The following is a 16,077-nucleotide window of genomic DNA, read 5'->3' on the forward strand; positions in this document are numbered from 1 at the left end:
AATACAAGCTTAATGAACAACAAATTGCAAAAAATATTGAGATGACACATGTTTAAATGGCTTTACAGTAATAAGAATTAATCACATAATGAGATGAAATGGAAAGAAATATGGTACTTCCACAAAGATTCAAGGTCAGAGAAGGTTCATACAGAAAACAGGATTGGACAACTTGGAGTAAACAACTTTTCTGATGTACAAGCTTTAGATAATGTAATCCTATATACATTACTTTTCTTTCAAACTCATATTCATACATTAAAATGGACAACATATTTTATGATTATCCAACCAACTTGTTAGTATCCACCTCTGGCCTTTTTTAAAATAAAAACTACAGGAACTATTATGGTAGCTTCTAAATACAGCACATTCAGTAAATTGTTTGAAATAGTAAGTCAATGTTTAGTTGGGAATCTGACATTCTACCTGTAAAAATCTGATTGTGTTTCTATGAAATTGTTATAAATATAAATTGTTACCTAATCTTGATAGTGCTTTCTGCATCATCATTGGTAATGACTTAATTAGCTGTACAGATTTTTTTCTGAATTAATTGTAAGTATATTCCAATTTATTTAATAATTGGAAGAGGATCAAAAGGATCAAGTCAAGAGGATCCAGAAACACGAATGACATCAAGTAGTGTAAAGCAGCCAATCACATTAAAGCATTCCCATTGACTGGCAACCACTAAATTTTTCATTTTGAAAGTTTTGCAGTGAGCACAATGAACAAATAATTGACGCATACATATGGGATTAGACCTTAAAATATGACATACTTTAAAATATATGTTTAACAGATGTTTAATCATATTGGAGCAAGTAGATATTCCACAAATACCAAATTAGCTCTTTGGCATGACCCAACATAATTACAAATTCATTACACTATTAAAAACACAATTATATCTCTTTAAAAAAGTATAATTTTTTTCAATATGTCTTGCAATGAAACTAACAGCATATAAGTAGAAAAGCTTTGTTTTCCCAGGCCCTGAACAATGAGGGCTATGATGAGATATCTGGGAGAATTATGTGAGATCCCAGATGAGGCCTTCCTCGATGTCAGGAGCAACAGTTTGCATTTTCCAACAGAGTTCAGAATGTCAAGACAAGATTCTCACCAGTGAGCAGCAAGAGGCCTGTTAACAGGAATTACATGCATTCTCACCATCATTACCATTAAATCTCAACGCATTGATATGCAAATTGCTACTTTATCACATACCAGAGAGACATTGAGAATTCCTGACACAAACGTCTGAGCAGGAACCTGGCAATGCCAGACCCTCTGGACCCCTATCTTGAATAGCTGGCACCAAAGTCTCTGGCAATGCCCTGTGGATAGTGTCTGCATGCACCCAACAAACATTGGCACCTGATATATGCCAGCCTCTCTGCTTCTTCAGGAAACATTTCTGATCCACTTACAGTTCACTTCTACACTTTAATGCTGCTCTTTAGGGTGCACCAACACCAATCCTTGCAATGCGGCTACTGCAAGGTCATTTTGTGCACAGGGACAGATACCAAGACAATGAATTCTAACCCTTTCACCAACAGGCAAACTCCAAGTCAATTTGTCTAATATCATTTTTGTTTGTTTTCAAGTTTTAGCTAAAAGTGATGAGGAGAATAGCCAAATGTTTAATTTTTTTTATTACTGGATTTTTATTGTATTTACTTTAGGACTTTTTTGTCAGCATTTAGAACTCAGAAAATGGTAGAATTATTTCCATTCTTATATTAGAAACCATTTAACAATTAAGCTTTAGTTTTGAGTTGTATTTAAAATGTAGCTTTTTTATTTTTATTTTTTTTTCTCTCTTATCTTTTTTTCACCCGGGCCCTAACGTATTGAAGCTTTCTTTTTTTTTTCAGGTGTGGGACACAGTGAAAGACACAAAGTGCACAAATCTTTATTCAATTTCCACCAACAGAAAGACAAGAAAACACCAGAGTGGCCAGTGACAAACACTGCCCTTCACATCAAAGGGCAGTGCTGTGTGATCAAAACAGTGAAGGGGAGGGTAGGGACGAAATCAAGATAGAGTTGGAGGGAGAAATGATGCACTCCACTCCCTGCGGCGCCCACCTCTCCCTGAACAACTCCAGGGTGTTGGTCGACACCGCGTGCTCCTTCTCCAAGGACACCCGGGCTCTAACATAACCGCGGAAGAGGGGCAGGCAGTCGGCCCTAACGACCCCCTCCACGGCCCGCTGCCTGGACCTGTTAATGGCCAGGCCCAGGAGCAGACCCATGAGGAGGTCTTCAGACCTGCCCTCCTTCCTCCGTACCGGGTGCCCAAAGATCAGGAGCGTGGCACTGAAGTGCAGCCAAAAACAGAGGAGAAGGTTTTTCAGAAAATCAAAAAGGGAGTGCAAACGCCCACACCCAATATACACGTGGTCCACGGACTCCACAGCGCCACAGAACAAGCAGTTGGGCTGGGAGTCCGTGAATCACCGCAACCTGCGGTTGCAGGGGACTGCTGCGTGCAACACCCTCCACCCCAGATCCCCGAGAGAAAGGGGGAGGACTCCCACGTAGAGAGCCCTCCACTGGGGATCCCCACCGCCCGGTGGCAAATGGGCATGCCAAGGCGTGTCCGGACGGTGTGCAGCAGCAGTCTATACAGGGCCTTCCTTTTTAGGTCTTTGAAAGAAAGAAAATTAAAATTTCGGAGATGGCTCAGGTTGTGGGGCACAGGCTCCCGCGGGAAGTACGGGACCTTGGGGCCAATGTGAAATTCCGTCCGGGCTGGAGAGAGCGCGGACAGGATCCCACCGCACACCTGAGCGTCTCCAACTGGTGCACTACGACGGGTCCGAGCACTGGACGTCTACCGCTGCCCTGCCTGCTATGTCCTGTGGCAGCATCCAGCCCAAGCTCCCGGCACCCAGCACGTTCCCGACCCTGGTCACCCTCGCCGCCACGGCCCTCCCCTCCGACAGCCACTCGAACCCGCGAGTACGGAGGTGCGGATTCCTGAGCAACGGCTCCCTGACGACAGCCGCTACTCCAGCCGGAGGGTAGGCGCAACACGATTCGACCATGTTCCAAACAGTGATCAGGTCCTGGTAAAAGACAGGCAGCGTCTTGAGGGCGACCTCCAAACCGTCACGGTCGACGAAAGGAGCTGCGTGTCGTAGTTGAGGTTTCGCACCTGGCAGAAAAAATACGTCGCCAGGGCGCACCACCTAGGAGGAGGCTCGACGTAAAGGTATCGCTGCAAGGTCTGAAGGCGGAACGTCGCGACCTGGGTGCGGACGCACACCAGCGACTGACCGCCCTCCTCAATAGGGAGACTCAGAACCTGTGCGGCGACCCAGTGCATCTTTTTGTCCCAGAAGAAATCGACCAACGTTCTCTGGAAGTCAGCGACAAAGCCAGGAGGAGGGACCAAAGTGACCAGCCGGTACCACAGCATGGCGGCCACCAGCTGGTTTATGACCAGCACTCGACTCCTGTAAGATAGCACTCGGAGCAGTCCTGCCCAGCGGCCTAGGCGAGCCGAGACTTTGGCCTCCAGCTCCTGCCAGTTGGCCGGCCAGGATTCCTCAGCCGGGCTGAGGTAGACCCCCAGGCAGAGGAGATGGGTGGTACTCCAGCTGAACCCCCGTAACTCCTCCGGCAGAGAGTCCACCCGCCACGGGCCGACCAGTAGTCCGGAACATTTGGCCCAGTTGATCCTGGCGGAAGACGCCGCCGAGTACATGGCCTGGCACTCGTGCATCCTCCCCAGGTCAGCCGGGTCGGTGAAAGTGAGGAGCACGTCGTCGGCGTAGGCCGAGAGGACCACCCCCGTGCCCGCGCCGCGCAGAACCAGCCCCGACAACCTCCTCCGCAAGAGCCGCAGGAAAGGCTCCACGCACAGGGAATGCAGCTGGACGGACAGGGGGCAGCCTTGACGCACTCCTCTCCCGAAGCGAAGGGGCGCCGTCAGGGACCCGTTAACTTTAACCAGACACTCTGCGGCGGCGTACAAAAGTCGGATCCGGCCGACGAACTGCGCCCCGAACCCAAATGCCCGCAGAGTCCCGAGCAGGTACTCGTGATCGACCCTGTCGAACGCCTTCTCCTGATCGAGAGACAGGAAGGCGCTCGGCAGACCAGCCCGTCGACAGAAATGGATCAGGTCCCGGACCAGGTGGACGTTATCGTGTATCCTGCGGCCCGGGACCGTGTAGGACTGGTCCGGGTGAATCATGTGGGCCAGCACGGAGGCCAGGCGAGAAGACAACACCCTGGCGAAGATTTTGTAATCCATGCTGAGGAGGGAGACCAGACGCCAGTTCTTTAAAGAACGAAGGTCCCCCTTCTTTGGCAGCAGGACGATGACCACCCTGCGCCGAGAAAGGGGCAGCTGTCCGGCATTTAGACACTCCCCCAGGACCTGTGCGTAGTCGCTCCCCAGGACGTCCCAGAACGCCCTGAAGAACTCCACAGTCAGCCCGTCCAGCCCTGGGGTTTTGCCCCTCGAAAGCCGGTCGAGGGCGCCGGTCAGCTCCTCTAAAGTGACGGGAGCGTTGAGCCTTCCGGCGTCCTCCGGGCTGAGCTGCGGCAGGTCCTCCCACAGAACTCTGCGAGCATCCTCGCTGGACGGATCCGGAGAGAACAGAGCCGTGTAATAGTTTCGGACGTGGGCCCTGATGCCCTCCGGATCAGAGACGAGGGACCCGTCGTCGGCCAGCAGCACAAGGAGCTGCTGACAGGTGCCACGCCTTTTTTCCAGCGAGTAGAAGAAGGGGGAGCCGCGGTCCAGGTCCTGGAGGAGCTGGATCCGCGACCTCACGTACGCACCCCGAGCCCCGATGAGCTGCAGGTCCCGGAGCGCGGCCGCCTTCTCTTCGTACACCCCGCGCAGGGCCGGGTTCGCGTCGGGCTGACCGAGGCGTGACTCCAGGTCGAGCAACTCCCTCTCCAACGGCCCAGAAACGACAAAACGAGTCCCGGAACCGCTCGTCCTCCAGCAGCAGGTTGTTAAAGTGCCAGTACGCGGAGCCGAGCCTGGCGCCGAACGGAAGGAGTTCCGCCCACACCAGGTGGTGGTCCGTGCACGACACCCGCCGCGTGGAGGCCTTCGGAAAACAGGAGGCGTACGCCCGCGAAACGTACAGGCGGTCGATTCTGGACGCTCCGACCCCAGGCCTCACGAAGGTGAAGGCGATGGAGTCGGGATGGAGATTCCGCCAGACGTCCACCAGGTCGAAGGACTTGACCAAGTCCCCCAACCTCTTCCCCGACGCGCAGCCAGTGCGGGCACCGCCGTGGTCCCTGCCCTCGAGGACGCAGTTAAAATCTCCCCCGAGGACGACGCACTGGTTCTCGTCGATGGAAGCGAGATGAGCGGACACTTCTTCGAAGAAGCTCGTTTGCCTCGGCCCGGCCAGGGGAGCGTAGACGTTCACCAAGTGAAGCACCGCGCCCCCCAGCCGAACCGTCAGGTGAAGCAAACGGCCTGGCACCGGCTCCCTGACCCCCAAGATCTCCGGCTGAAAATGCGGGGCCAACAGGATAGCCACCCCGCCAGATCTGCGGGTGAGGTGACTCATGTAGACCCCCCCTCGCCACTCCAGGAGCCAGGTGGCTTCGTCTCCCGGGGTAGTGTGGGTTTCTTGCAGGAAGCACACCGCATACCTCCCGTCCCGAAGGACCGAGAGGGTCTGGAATCTGCGCTGTGACTCCCTGCTGCCGTTGATGTTGAGGCTGGCTATAGTCGTCTCCATGTCGGAAGCTTTGTGCAACCACCACCGGTACAATTAACAAACCCGTATATATTTACATGGAGGACGAGGGAGGGGCACTGAAGTCCCTCGCCCTCACCAGGAGTGCCCCCAGGAAGTTCCTGACTCGCTTTCGCTCGTTAATGTCGAGCCCAGGCGCCTGGCGGGCAGCGTGGGCCGACCAGTAAACTTTTCCAAAGGAGCTCCAGCGGTCGAGCGCCAGTTGGGCTCTATCCCGGCGACCCCGAGTTTCCTCGACAAATTCCCGGAGTTCCTCGAGGGGGATGAGGGGGGAGATCGGTGGGGGGCACCTGGGACTCAAAAATGTCACTGCAGACGGAGTCCGCGTCGTCCCCGGTGTCCGCCACCGATCCCGAACCCTCCTCTGAGAGGTCGCCCTCGGTCACTGACCCCTCCCCCACCGAGAGGATGGGGGCTGATCCGGCGCCGCCAACCGGTCTCAAACCCCCGGCGACCCCACCCCCAGGGTCACCGGCGGTACCTTCTTTTTTTTCTTAACCCCCACACTACCACCTAAGTGCGGTAGTGCTTATTTTATCCCCAGCACCCATGGTGTGTGTGCGCAGGTGTGAGACACAGTGAATGACACAAAGTGCACGAATCTTTATTCAATTTCCACCACCAGGAAGATAGGAAAACACCCGAGTGGCCAGTGACAAACACTGCCCTTCACATCAAAGGGCAGTGCTGTGTGATCAAAACAGTGAAGGGGAGGGTAGGGACTAAATCAAAATAGAGTTGGAGGGAGAAATGATGCACTCCACTCCCTGCGGCGCCCACCTCCCCCTGAACAACTCCAGGGTGTTGGTGGACACCGCGTGCTCCTTCTCCAAGGACACCCGGGCTCTAACATAACCGCGGAAGAGGGGCAGGCAGTCGGCCCTAACGACCCCCTCCACGGCCCGCTGCCTGGACCTGTTGATGGCCAGTTTGGCCAGGCCCAGGAGCAGACCGGGTGCCCAAAGATCAGGAGCGTGGGACTGAAGTGCAGCCAAAAACAGAGGAGAAGGTTTTTAAGGAAATCAAAAAGGGAGTGCAAACGCCCACACCCAATATATACATGGTCCACGGACTCCACAGCGCCACAGAACAAGCAGTTGGGCTGGGAGTCCGTGAACCACCGCAATCTGCGGTTGCAGGGGACTGCTGCGTGCAGCACCCTCCACCCCAGATCCCCGAGAGAAAGGGGGAGGACTCCCGCGTAGAGAGCCCTCCACTGGGGATCCCCACCGCCCGGTGGCAAATGGGCACGCCAAGGCGTGTCCGGACGGTGGATGAGGGAGAAGAGGTGGATGGTGTGCAGCAGCAGTCGGTACAGGGCTCTTCTTTTTATCTCCCTAAACGAAACAAAGTTAAAATTTCGGAGGCGGCTCAGGTTGTGGGGCACAGGCTCCCGCGGGAAGTACGGGACCTTGGGGCCAATGTGAAATTCCGTCCGGGCTGGGGTGAGCTCGGACGGGATCCCACCGCACACCTGAGCGTCCTCCAACTGGTGTACTACGTCGGGTCCGAGCACCGCCGTTTTGAGGCGTCGGATGGCGGTGGCCACGTAACCGGGGAGGATTTATTTTTTTTTTTTTTCTTTTTTTTTTTTTTTTCTTTTTTTTTTTCTTTTTTTTTTTTTTTCCCTTTTTTTTTTCAGAGAGACTGGGGGGGATTTTTTTTTTTTTTTTTTTTTTTCCCCTTTAACCCCCACACTACCACCTAAGTGCGGTAGTGCTTATTTTTTCCCCAGCACCCATGGTGTGTGTGTGCAGGTGTAAGACACTGTGAAAGACACAAAGTGCACGAATCTTTATTCAGTTTCCACCACCAGGAAGACAGGAAAACACCCGGGTGGCCAGTGACAAACACTGCCCTTCACATCAAAGGACAGTGCTGTGTGATCAAAACAGTGAAGGGGAGGGTAGGGACTAAATCAAAATAGAATTGGAGGGAGAAATGATGCACTCCACTCCCTGCGGCGCCCACCTCTCCCTGAACAACTCCAGGGTGTTGGTCGACGCCGCGTGCTCCTTCTCCAAGGACACCCGGGCTCTAACGTAACCGCGGAAGAGGGGCAGGCAGTCGGCCCTAACGACCCCCTCCACGGCCCGCTGCCTGGACCTGTTGATGGCCAGTTTGGCCAGGCCCAGGAGCAGACCCACGAGGAGGTCTTCAGACCTGCCCTCCTTCCTCCGTACCGGGTGCCCAAAGATCAGGAGCGTGGGACTGAAGTGCAGCCAAAAACAGAGGAGAAGGTTTTTCAGAAAATCAAAAAGGGAGTGCAAACGCCCACACCCAATATACACGTGGTCCACGGACTCCACAGCGCCACAGAACAAGCAGTTGGGCTGGGAGTCCGTGAACCACCGCAATCTGCGGTTGCAGGGGACTGCTGCGTGCAGCACCCTCCACCCCAGATCCCCGAGAGAAAGGGGGAGGACTCCCGCGTAGAGAGCCCTCCACTGGGGATCCCCACCGCCCGGTGGCAAATGGGCACGCCAAGGCGTGTCCGGACGGTGGATGAGGGAGAAGAGGTGGACGGTGTGCAGCAGCAGTCTGTACAGGGCTCTCCTGTTCACCTCCCTAAACGAAACAAAGTTAAAATTTCGGAGGCGGCTCAGGTTGTGGGGCACAGGCTCCCGCGGGAAGTACGGGACCTTGGGGCCAATGTGAAATTCCGTCCGGGCTGGGGTGAGCTCGGACGGGATCCCACCGCACGCCTGAGCGTCCTCCAACTGGTGTACTACGTCGGGTCCGAGCACCGCCGTTTTGAGGCGTCGGATGGCGGTGGCCACGTAACCGGGGAGGATTTATTTTTTTTTTTTTTTTTTTTTCTTTGGGGGGATTTTTTTTTTTTTTTTTTTTTTTTTTTTTTTTTATCCCCAGCACCCATGGTGTGTGTGTGCAGGTGTAAGACACTGTGAAAGACACAAAGTGCACGAATCTTTATTCAGTTTCCACCACCAGGAAGACAGGAAAACACCCGGGTGGCCAGTGACAAACACTGCCCTTCACATCAAAGGACAGTGCTGTGTGATCAAAACAGTGAAGGGGAGGGTAGGGACTAAATCAAAATAGAATTGGAGGGAGAAATGATGCACTCCACTCCCTGCGGCGCCCACCTCTCCCTGAACAACTCCAGGGTGTTGGTCGACGCCGCGTGCTCCTTCTCCAAGGACACCCGGGCTCTAACGTAACCGCGGAAGAGGGGCAGGCAGTCGGCCCTAACGACCCCCTCCACGGCCCGCTGCCTGGACCTGTTGATGGCCAGTTTGGCCAGGCCCAGGAGCAGACCCACGAGGAGGTCTTCAGACCTGCCCTCCTTCCTCCGTACCGGGTGCCCAAAGATCAGGAGCGTGGGACTGAAGTGCAGCCAAAAACAGAGGAGAAGGTTTTTCAGAAAATCAAAAAGGGAGTGCAAACGCCCACACCCAATATACACGTGGTCCACGGACTCCACAGCGCCACAGAACAAGCAGTTGGGCTGGGAGTCCGTGAACCACCGCAATCTGCGGTTGCAGGGGACTGCTGCGTGCAGCACCCTCCACCCCAGATCCCCGAGAGAAAGGGGGAGGACTCCCGCGTAGAGAGCCCTCCACTGGGGATCCCCACCGCCCGGTGGCAAATGGGCACGCCAAGGCGTGTCCGGACGGTGGATGAGGGAGAAGAGGTGGACGGTGTGCAGCAGCAGTCTGTACAGGGCTCTCCTGTTCACCTCCCTAAACGAAACAAAGTTAAAATTTCGGAGGCGGCTCAGGTTGTGGGGCACAGGCTCCCGCGGGAAGTACGGGACCTTGGGGCCAATGTGAAATTCCGTCCGGGCTGGGGTGAGCTCGGACGGGATCCCACCGCACACCTGAGCGTCCTCCAACTGGTGTACTACGTCGGGTCCGAGCACCGCCGTTTTGAGGCGTCGGATGGCGGTGGCCACGTAACCGGGGAGGATTTATTCTTTTTTTTTTTTTCTTTTTTTTTTTTTTTTTTTTTCTTTTTTTTCTTAACCCCCACACTACCACCTAAGTGCGGTAGTGCTTATTTTATCCCCAGCACCCATGGTGTGTGTGCGCAGGTGTGAGACACAGTGAATGACACAAAGTGCACGAATCTTTATTCAATTTCCACCACCAGGAAGATAGGAAAACACCCGGGTGGCCAGTGACAAACACTGCCCTTCGCATCAAAGGGCAGTGCTGTGTGATCAAAACAGTGAAGGGGTGGGTAGGGACTAAATCAAAATAGAGTTGGAGGGAGAAATGATGCACTCCACTCCCTGCGGCGCCCACCTCTCCCTGAACAACTCCAGGGTGTTGGTGGACACCGCGTGCTCCTTCTCCAAGGACACCCGGGCTCTAACATAACCGCGGAAGAGGGGCAGGCAGTCGGCCCTAACGACCCCCTCCACGGCCCGCTGCCTGGACCTGTTGATGGCCAGCTTGGCCAGGCCCAGGAGCAGACCCACGAGGAGGTCTTCAGACCTGCCCTCCCTCCTCCGTACCGGGTGCCCAAAGATCAGGAGCGTGGGACTGAAGTGCAGCCAAAAACAGAGGAGAAGGTTTTTAAGGAAATCAAAAAGGGAGTGCAAACGCCCACACCCAATATATATATGGTCCACGGACTCCACAGCGCCACAGAACAAGCAGTTGGGCTGGGAGTCCGTGAACCACCGCAATCTGCGGTTGCAGGGGACTGCTGCGTGCAGCACCCTCCACCCCAGATCCCCGAGAGAAAGGGGGAGGACTCCCGCGTAGAGAGCCCTCCACTGGGGATCCCCACCGCCCGGTGGCAAATGGGCACGCCAAGGCGTGTCCGGACGGTGGATGAGGGAGAAGAGGTGGATGGTGTGCAGCAGCAGTCGGTACAGGGCTCTTCTTTTTATCTCCCTAAACGAAACAAAGTTAAAATTTCGGAGGCGGCTCAGGTTGTGGGGCACAGGCTCCCGCGGGAAGTACGGGACCTTGGGGCCAATGTGAAATTCCGTCCGGGCTGGGGTGAGCTCGGACGGGATCCCACCGCACACCTGAGCGTCCTCCAACTGGTGTACTACGTCGGGTCCGAGCACCGCCGTTTTGAGGCGTCGGATGGCGGTGGCCACGTAACCGGGGAGGATTTTTTTTTTTTTTTTTTTTTTTTTTTTTTTTTCTTTTTTTTCTTAACCCCCACACTACCACCTAAGTGCGGTAGTGCTTATTTTATCCCCAGCACCCATGGTGTGTGTGCGCAGGTGTGAGACACAGTGAATGACACAAAGTGCACGAATCTTTATTCAATTTCCACCACCAGGAAGATAGGAAAACACCCGGGTGGCCAGTGACAAACACTGCCCTTCACATCAAAGGGCAGTGCTGTGTGATCAAAACAGTGAAGGGGAGGGTAGGGACTAAATCAAAATAGAGTTGGAGGGAGAAATGATGCACTCCACTCCCTGCGGCGCCCACCTCCCCCTGAACAACTCCAGGGTGTTGGTGGACACCGCGTGCTCCTTCTCCAAGGACACCCGGGCTCTAACATAACCGCGGAAGAGGGGCAGGCAGTCGGCCCTAACGACCCCCTCCACGGCCCGCTGCCTGGACCTGTTGATGGCCAGCTTGGCCAGGCCCAGGAGCAGACCCACGAGGAGGTCTTCAGACCTGCCCTCCTTCCTCCGTACCGGGTGCCCAAAGATCAGGAGCGTGGGACTGAAGTGCAGCCAAAAACAGAGGAGAAGGTTTTTAAGGAAATCAAAAAGGGAGTGCAAACGCCCACACCCAATATATACATGGTCCACGGACTCCACAGCGCCACAGAACAAGCAGTTGGGCTGGGAGTCCGTGAACCACCGCAATCTGCGGTTGCAGGGGACTGCTGCGTGCAGCACCCTCCACCCCAGATCCCCGAGAGAAAGGGGGAGGACTCCCGCGTAGAGAGCCCTCCACTGGGGATCCCCACCGCCCGGTGGCAAATGGGCACGCCAAGGCGTGTCCGGACGGTGGATGAGGGAGAAGAGGTGGATGGTGTGCAGCAGCAGTCGGTACAGGGCTCTTCTTTTTATCTCCCTAAACGAAACAAAGTTAAAATTTCGGAGGCGGCTCAGGTTGTGGGGCACAGGCTCCCGCGGGAAGTACGGGACCTTGGGGCCAATGTGAAATTCCGTCCGGGCTGGGGTGAGCTCGGACGGGATCCCACCGCACACCTGAGCGTCCTCCAACTGGTGTACTACGTCGGGTCCGAGCACCGCCGTTTTGAGGCGTCGGATGGCGGTGGCCACGTAACCGGGGAGGATTTATTTTTTTTTTTTTTCTTTTTTTTTTTTTTTCTTTTTTTTTTTCTTTTTTTTTTTTTTTTCCCTTTTTTTTTTCAGAGAGACTGGGGGGGATTTTTTTTTTTTTTTTTTTTTTTCCCCTTTAACCCCCACACTACCACCTAAGTGCGGTAGTGCTTATTTTTTCCCCAGCACCCATGGTGTGTGTGTGCAGGTGTAAGACACTGTGAAAGACACAAAGTGCACGAATCTTTATTCAGTTTCCACCACCAGGAAGACAGGAAAACACCCGGGTGGCCAGTGACAAACACTGCCCTTCACATCAAAGGACAGTGCTGTGTGATCAAAACAGTGAAGGGGAGGGTAGGGACTAAATCAAAATAGAATTGGAGGGAGAAATGATGCACTCCACTCCCTGCGGCGCCCACCTCTCCCTGAACAACTCCAGGGTGTTGGTCGACGCCGCGTGCTCCTTCTCCAAGGACACCCGGGCTCTAACGTAACCGCGGAAGAGGGGCAGGCAGTCGGCCCTAACGACCCCCTCCACGGCCCGCTGCCTGGACCTGTTGATGGCCAGTTTGGCCAGGCCCAGGAGCAGACCCACGAGGAGGTCTTCAGACCTGCCCTCCTTCCTCCGTACCGGGTGCCCAAAGATCAGGAGCGTGGGACTGAAGTGCAGCCAAAAACAGAGGAGAAGGTTTTTCAGAAAATCAAAAAGGGAGTGCAAACGCCCACACCCAATATACACGTGGTCCACGGACTCCACAGCGCCACAGAACAAGCAGTTGGGCTGGGAGTCCGTGAACCACCGCAATCTGCGGTTGCAGGGGACTGCTGCGTGCAGCACCCTCCACCCCAGATCCCCGAGAGAAAGGGGGAGGACTCCCGCGTAGAGAGCCCTCCACTGGGGATCCCCACCGCCCGGTGGCAAATGGGCACGCCAAGGCGTGTCCGGACGGTGGATGAGGGAGAAGAGGTGGACGGTGTGCAGCAGCAGTCTGTACAGGGCTCTCCTGTTCACCTCCCTAAACGAAACAAAGTTAAAATTTCGGAGGCGGCTCAGGTTGTGGGGCACAGGCTCCCGCGGGAAGTACGGGACCTTGGGGCCAATGTGAAATTCCGTCCGGGCTGGGGTGAGCTCGGACGGGATCCCACCGCACGCCTGAGCGTCCTCCAACTGGTGTACTACGTCGGGTCCGAGCACCGCCGTTTTGAGGCGTCGGATGGCGGTGGCCACGTAACCGGGGAGGATTTATTTTTTTTTTTTTTTTTTTCTTTGGGGGGGATTTTTTTTTTTTTTTTTTTTTTTTTTTTTATCCCCAGCACCCATGGTGTGTGTGTGCAGGTGTAAGACACTGTGAAAGACACAAAGTGCACGAATCTTTATTCAGTTTCCACCACCAGGAAGACAGGAAAACACCCGGGTGGCCAGTGACAAACACTGCCCTTCACATCAAAGGACAGTGCTGTGTGATCAAAACAGTGAAGGGGAGGGTAGGGACTAAATCAAAATAGAATTGGAGGGAGAAATGATGCACTCCACTCCCTGCGGCGCCCACCTCTCCCTGAACAACTCCAGGGTGTTGGTCGACGCCGCGTGCTCCTTCTCCAAGGACACCCGGGCTCTAACGTAACCGCGGAAGAGGGGCAGGCAGTCAGCCCTAACGACCCCCTCCACGGCCCGCTGCCTGGACCTGTTGATGGCCAGTTTGGCCAGGCCCAGGAGCAGACCCACGAGGAGGTCTTCAGACCTGCCCTCCTTCCTCCGTACCGGGTGCCCAAAGATCAGGAGCGTGGGACTGAAGTGCAGCCAAAAACAGAGGAGAAGGTTTTTCAGAAAATCAAAAAGGGAGTGCAAACGCCCACACCCAATATACACGTGGTCCACGGACTCCACAGCGCCACAGAACAAGCAGTTGGGCTGGGAGTCCGTGAACCACCGCAATCTGCGGTTGCAGGGGACTGCTGCGTGCAGCACCCTCCACCCCAGATCCCCGAGAGAAAGGGGGAGGACTCCCGCGTAGAGAGCCCTCCACTGGGGATCCCCACCGCCCGGTGGCAAATGGGCACGCCAAGGCGTGTCCGGACGGTGGATGAGGGAGAAGAGGTGGACGGTGTGCAGCAGCAGTCTGTACAGGGCTCTCCTGTTCACCTCCCTAAACGAAACAAAGTTAAAATTTCGGAGGCGGCTCAGGTTGTGGGGCACAGGCTCCCGCGGGAAGTACGGGACCTTGGGGCCAATGTGAAATTCCGTCCGGGCTGGGGTGAGCTCGGACGGGATCCCACCGCACACCTGAGCGTCCTCCAACTGGTGTACTACGTCGGGTCCGAGCACCGCCGTTTTGAGGCGTCGGATGGCGGTGGCCACGTACTGGACGTCTACCGCCGCCCTGCCTGCTATGTCCTGCGGCAGCGTCCAGCCCAGGCCCCCGGCACCCAGCACGTCCCCGACCCTGGTCACCCTCGCCGCCGCGGCCCTCTCCTCCGACAGCCACTCGAACCCGCGAGTACGGAGGTGCGGATTCCTGAGCAACGGCTCCCTGACGACAGCCGCTACTCCAGCCGGAGGGTAGGCGCGACGCGATTCGACCATGTTCCAGACAGTGATCAGGTCCTGGTAAAAGACAGGCAGCGTCTTGAGGGCGACCTGCAAACCGTCACGGTCGACGAACAGGAGCTGCGTGTCGCCGGGGAGGATTTATTTATTTATTTTTTTTTTTTTTTTTTTTTTTTTTTTTTTTTTTTTTTTAACCCCCACACTACCACCTAACTGCGGTAGTGCTTATTTTATCCCCAGCACCCATGGTGTGTGTGTGCAGGTGTAAGACACTGTGAAAGACACAAAGTGCACGAATCTTTATTCAGTTTCCACCACCAGGAAGACAGGAAAACACCCGGGTGGCCAGTGACAAACACTGCCCTTCACATCAAAGGACAGTGCTGTGTGATCAAAACAGTGAAGGGGAGGGTAGGGACTAAATCAAAATAGAATTGGAGGGAGAAATGATGCACTCCACTCCCTGCGGCGCCCACCTCTCCCTGAACAACTCCAGGGTGTTGGTCGACGCCGCGTGCTCCTTCTCCAAGGACACCCGGGCTCTAACGTAACCGCGGAAGAGGGGCAGGCAGTCGGCCCTAACGACCCCCTCCACGGCCCGCTGCCTGGACCTGTTGATGGCCAGTTTGGCCAGGCCCAGGAGCAGACCCACGAGGAGGTCTACAGACCTGCCCTCCTTCCTCCGTACCGGGTGCCCAAAGATCAGGAGCGTGGGACTGAAGTGCAGCCAAAAACAGAGGAGAAGGTTTTTCAGAAAATCAAAAAGGGAGTGCAAACGCCCACACCCAATATACACGTGGTCCACGGACTCCACAGCGCCACAGAACAAGCAGTTGGGCTGGGAGTCCGTGAACCACCGCAATCTGCGGTTGCAGGGGACTGCTGCGTGCAGCACCCTCCACCCCAGATCCCCGAGAGAAAGGGGGAGGACTCCCGCGTAGAGAGCCCTCCACTGGGGATCCCCACCGCCCGGTGGCAAATGGGCACGCCAAGGCGTGTCCGGACGGTGGATGAGGGAGAAGAGGTGGACGGTGTGCAGCAGCAGTCTGTACAGGGCTCTCCTGTTCACCTCCCTAAACGAAACAAAGTTAAAATTTCGGAGGCGGCTCAGGTTGTGGGGCACAGGCTCCCGCGGGAAGTACGGGACCTTGGGGCCAATGTGAAATTCCGTCCGGGCTGGGGTGAGCTCGGACGGGATCCCACCGCACACCTGAGCGTCCTCCAACTGGTGTACTACGTCGGGTCCGAGCACCGCCGTTTTGAGGCGTCGGATGGCGGTGGCCACGTACTGGACGTCTACCGCCGCCCTGCCTGCTATGTCCTGCGGCAGCGTCCAGCCCAGGCCCCCGGCACCCAGCACGTCCCCGACCCTGGTCACCCTCGCCGCCGCGGCCCTCTCCTCCGACAGCCACTCGAACCCGCGAGTACGGAGGTGCGGATTCCTGAGCAACGGCTCCCTGACGACAGCCGCTACTCCAGCCGGAGGGTAGGCGCGACGCGATTCGACCATGTTCCAGACAGTGATCAGGTCCTGGTAAAAGACA

Source organism: Chiloscyllium plagiosum, unplaced genomic scaffold (assembly GCF_037043375.1).
Source record: "Chiloscyllium plagiosum isolate Xiang-an unplaced genomic scaffold, Cpla_swu_hap1 HiC_scaffold_6, whole genome shotgun sequence".
Taxonomy (NCBI): Eukaryota; Metazoa; Chordata; class Chondrichthyes; order Orectolobiformes; family Hemiscylliidae; genus Chiloscyllium; species Chiloscyllium plagiosum.